Source organism: Hippopotamus amphibius, chromosome 2 (genome assembly GCF_030028045.1).
Source record: "Hippopotamus amphibius kiboko isolate mHipAmp2 chromosome 2, mHipAmp2.hap2, whole genome shotgun sequence".
In the NCBI taxonomy this organism is placed as follows: domain Eukaryota; kingdom Metazoa; phylum Chordata; class Mammalia; order Artiodactyla; family Hippopotamidae; genus Hippopotamus; species Hippopotamus amphibius.
In genome coordinates this window covers 67,888,737-67,894,213 of record NC_080187.1, presented here as the reverse complement: position 1 = coordinate 67,894,213, position 5,477 = coordinate 67,888,737, and positions in this window count along the sequence as shown.

Sequence of the window (5,477 nt, the reverse complement as noted above, 5' to 3'; positions counted from 1 at the left end):
GTGACAGAACAAGAGCTCAGAAGAGCAGCCTGAGAGCCTTAGTCGGGAAGCTGGTTATAATAAAACTTTCACATGGTTGGGAAGAAATCATGAGCCTCGTTTTCTGTGCTTCCCAAACCTTTGTTTCCCATCCCAAGTTAGAAATAAATGACGGCACAGGGTGGGGTTCTTGGATGTGTTATCTTCGTCAAGGCTCACAAATCTGAGGTCCATCTCATAAAAGGGGAAACTGAGACTCAGAAAGGTGAAGCAGCTTGTTCAAGACAATAGAGTAGGGTCACAAACCCAAGTCTTTGGGGACAGGCCTGGGCAGTCACAGGCAGTGCTGGTCCTGCTCTTCCTGGGATATTTGGAGATATTCCCAATGGCAATGGGGTTTCTCATCTCTTGTGACACAAACACCAAGTACTTATTTCGCCCAGGAACTGTAACAGTCCCTAAAACACACTATGTCATTTGCTCCTCACAATCCTAAGAGCTAGATACCATTACCCCATGGACTGGAGCAACTAAGGAAACTTCTCCAAGGCCACACAGCAAGGTCATGTGCAAGCCAGGATTCAAGCACAGACCTGTCTAATCCCAAAGGCCATACTCTGGTCCACTGCACTGTGCTGCTTACCCAGTGGAAAGAAAGCCTGACCGACTCCCTGTCCCCGTGCCCGTGTGCTGCTGGCTCTGCCCAGAAGAAGAGGTGCACCCAGGCCACAATGCCCAGTCCTCATTTCTCCAGGGCCTCCTGGGCCTCTCAGTGATTACGCCCTTAGAGCCTCCCCCCGGCCCCGGGTGACATCATTGCATAATGAAGGTGACTGTGACGGCCAAGTGCACGCACTCAACAAAGTTCCCTTTGTTTTAATTTATCATCTGAGCGCTCCTTGTACAAGACTGAGCTCCTACTGGTAATTAAGGACGACGTCTAACCTGGCTGAATAGGAGCAGGGCTCGGGGCAAAGTGGCAAAGTGGCAGCAGAGGAGAGCTGATGTCAGCTCTTAACTTGACATGGTAATGAGGGCACCAATAAAAGATAATAGGGGTAGGCTGACCGTGGAAAGGCAGAGCTCAACCCTCATCTGAAAGCTTCCTTTTATGTAATTTACTTGCCAAGTAGCTAAATAGATTTTTTGTCTCCTTTTATGTCTTAGCTGACCCTTTGATGGAGCTACTACTAAGTGGTCAGATGCCCTGAGCTTGATCAATGTCTATGCAGAGCACAAACTTGATACAAAGGTTCAAACCCAGCTTTGTCACTTTCTAGCTGTGTGACCTCAGACAAGTTACTTCAACTCCCAGTACCTCAGTTACTGCATTCGTAAAATGTCCAGGATGATACTAGTACCTGCCTCATAAGGTGGCTGTGAGGATTAAAGCAAGAAATGCTGGGCTGAGGACAGAGCCGTGTGCATACATGAATTTGTTATTATTACCTTAAAAACTTTAGCCATCTTTGTACAATTTTATAGTGTCTTTCATAGAGCAAGTGTTCAATAAATATCCCTTCTCACCACAAAAATGAAATGGTAATTATGTGACAGGATGGAGATGTTACCTAAGGCTACTGGTGGTAATTATTTTGCAGCATGTAAGTGTATCAAATCAACACCTTACACAATGTTACATCTCAATGATATCTCAGAAAAGGTGGGAGAATATCATAAAAAATGTCCCTTGAATACATTTTCTTTCTCTCTCTCTTCTCTCTTTTTGTCCCTTTCTCTTCACAAACAGGGCTTCCATTTCTACTGTCAAACACAAGCTAAAGTGAAGTGTGGTGAAGACCTATCAGCATGTTATGACAGTGAGTTAGGAAGGAAGATGGCCGTGGTTATGTTTCTGTGTTCAGGCCTTCCCAAGGGTGAGCAGTTCCCTTTCACACTCTCAGAATTTATAATGATCTTTCCTATAACATTTTTTGAATTCTTTTAAATTCCGGTTATTCCTTTGTGAATTTTTCAGTTTATTGTGAGTTATTCTAAAATCCTTTAAAAGCCATTTTCTTATTCACCAAAAATTCTAGCAATTGTGGAATTCTTTGACTAACTTCTCCAATAGTAATTTATGTTTATTTGTTACAAATTTTAATTATTTATATAATTTATAGAAATTTATATTAGATGATATAATTTTTTTATCGCTTTTGGAGATATCTACAAAATTACATTTGTCTGATTTTTAATTCTTTTCAGAGTACCAGTTTAAGTAATTATTAAGGAATGTAATAGGACTTGTGCTTCTTATGAACATATTTACTGTTCAGAAAAGTGTATTTTACAGTTTCCATGTAAGATTAATACACCATTCACCATAAATAGAAATCCTTGAGGGAGGATATGATGTTGTATTAGAACCAAAAATGTTAAAATTTGGCTACTGTTAGAAAAGCAAATTTAAGAAAAGGCCTTGGTGAAAGGATGGGGAAAAAAGAACAAACTGGGAACAAAAAAAAATGATATACAAAGATACATGAAAAAAACTACAAAAGGAAAGAAGGATGTCCTCACAGGTGAAGAGTGGAAGCCTGATTAATTCATGAATGCATCCAGAAGTGTGTTGCTATTATGTTCAAGAATATATTTGTGAATATATTTACCAGATTATAGGTGAATTTAGATATTCAACAAATTGGTCATTTGGTGACTTGCTTCTCAGGATTTGCTCTGCCTTGTCTTCTGAATTCTGATATGAAAGAATTCTCTACTTGCCTGTCTGTTACTTGAGAGGAGTTTAAGCACAAACAGAATGAATGACTAACTGTTGAGAGAGATGTGGAGGGATCTTCATAATAAATTGATAGGAAGGCAAATCAGAGGATTATGCTAGTAGATATCTACAGTGACGTATAGTGTACGGGAAAATGTAACTTATATGCAGACCAGCACATAAAACATTACCAGCCTTCCAGAAAAGTTTCTTGTTCCTCATCCCAGGCACTATGCTTCCCGAAAGTAACCACTGTCCTGACTTCTGCCACCACAGGCCAGCTCTGTCTTCATATGTATACTGTGAAATTTATAATGTCAGTCCTAGGAAGCCTGTACTCTCACCTTTTTTTTTTCTCAGCATAGTGCTTGCGAGCTCCCTTCATGGTTATAATTTGTTCTTATTGTATAATATTCCTCAGTAGGAACTTTCTGCTATTGTATCCGTTCTATTGTTGATAAACATTTGCATTTTCCTTTGGGCGCTATGACAAAGAGGGTTGCTACGTACATTCTAATACTCTACATGTGTTTTGGTGATTTTATACACACACACACACACGCACACACACACACACGCACATACATTTGTTTAAAAGACTTTGAAGATTTCTGCAAGGTTTTGATTGACTGAAGTTTTAATCTGACCAATTTGAGGGCTATACCTGGGCGTGGATTTGCTGGGTTACAATGTATGTGTATGCTCGGCTTTAGCTGATGTTGCCAAACAATTTTCCAGCGTCGCTTTATCGATTTACGTTCCCACCAGCAGTGTGAGTTCCAGTTGCTCTCCATCCTTGCCAACCGTTGGTATTGTTATGTCTCAAAGCACATTTTCACATGCTTATGTACCACTTTGACATTCTCTTTTGTGATGTGCCTACTCCGTTCTTTAGCACATTTTAAAAATTGGATAGTCTGTCTTCCTTATTGATTTGTAGGTGTTATTTATATATTCTGAACACATTATTCTGTTCATGTATGTATTAAAAGTTTCTTCTTACTGCCTTTGTTCTGTGACTCTCTGTTTTAAAATGTAGGGTATTAATAGAAAATTGGAGGTATAGTAAGGCCAACAGACCAGGAAATGAGTGCCCATGAAAAGATAATTTGTTGCTCACAGAGCGCAGGGTGGGGGGGGGGGGGGGCAGGCCACACCATGAAGGGCCATATGGGGAAGAACCAGGTTGGTCAGGAGGTGGAGGGAGAGGAAAGAAATGTGGGCAAGAGCCGTTATTGTGGTTTCCATGAGAAGGAAAGAGCGAGGCAGGGTAAACTAGGGTCGGCTGGTTTGAATAATTTTAGCAGGCTTTGGGGCACAGGGGCCCTGTCTGGTACCCGGCCTTGGGGTGGTAGGACGGGCAGATAGTGACCCAAAGAGTGACAGCCCTATATAGGAGGTGGTTGTGGTGTGCCGTGTGGTTTTATACTGAAAAGTGTGCTTGTGGGCAAATTATTTTCTTTTTTCTTTTCTTTTCTTTTTTTTCTTTTTTTGCTGCACCACGTGGCTGTGGGATCTTAGTTTCCTGACCAGGGAGGGAACCCAGGCCCATGGCAGGGAAAGTGCTCAGTTTTAACTATTGGACCACCAGAGAATTCCCCAAATTATTTTCTATCTCTAGGAACTGGCTAACCAGGGGAGGGCCAGTCCCTTCAAAATCAGCAAAACCCCAGATGTCAAAGCATCAGAATCCAGAAAAAGACATGGCTACTACAGTCTCCAGACTCCATCCTCACCTAAGAACCGTCAGTCCCCTAAAATAACTTACTTTCAAGATACTCCCCAAGGGAGGCTGAATAGTCCAGTGAAGCCCGTTTGCTTTTGAACTGAGCTCCCTGAAAGCACGCTGTCCCGAGCTGACTGGTCAGCCTGGGGATTCGAGCCTCACCAGGATCTGCTAGAGGGGCCAGAGTGGTGCCCTCATGTGGTCAGCTCTGCTTGGAGAAGACTTTTGTCACCTGTGTCTACCTGTCCAAGTGACTCCCCTGCCATCAGGTTGAGCTCTACTTTGCCTGCCCCCTAAGCATTCCCAGTTCCCCTTCTGAGTCCCCAGCCACATCCATGGTTCTTCCCTGAATTTCCAGAGTAACTTTTTCTCTTCTTTTATGGAACTTTTCACTTCCTGCCATTTGATATATGTTGTTTATGAATCTGCCTTTATCCCCTTTAAAAACATACAAGTGCAGAGGATGGGACTGAATGAGTGTGTCTTATTCATCTACTGTTACTCCTTCCTTCTCTGCACCCCTTGTGTCTAGCACAATGCTTGGTGCATCAGTGTTCAATAAGTACTTATTGAATGACAGAAACTTCATATTTTACGTTAAGTCCCCACAGAAGCAGACCCTAAACCTAGTATTCTTGGGCAGTGATCCCCAGAAGCACTGGTGGTGTAGGGAAGGAGAGAGGGAAGACTGGGGAGTTGCCAGTACAGTGTGGGCTAGAGGGCTGCTTACCCCTGAGGGCAGCTGGGGCTCATTCCCGCTGGTACGCTGTAGGACACCACTCGGACTTGTTCCATCTGGATTATGTGTCCATATGTCCCTGGGTGTGGGCTGCTCCTGGGACAGTAAATTCCCTGACACATAGCAGAGTGTGTTCACGTGGCTGGAGCAGACCCTCCACAGGGTCCCTGGTGGCTACAGTGAGAAACCAAGCCAATGGGTTATGGGTGGGACACCAAGGCATCTGTGACCCCAAAGTGGTAAAATAAAGGTTACATAGCCACAGGTCCTAAAAAATCTAGGTACGTAGAGCTATTGACCTAGAGACAGGG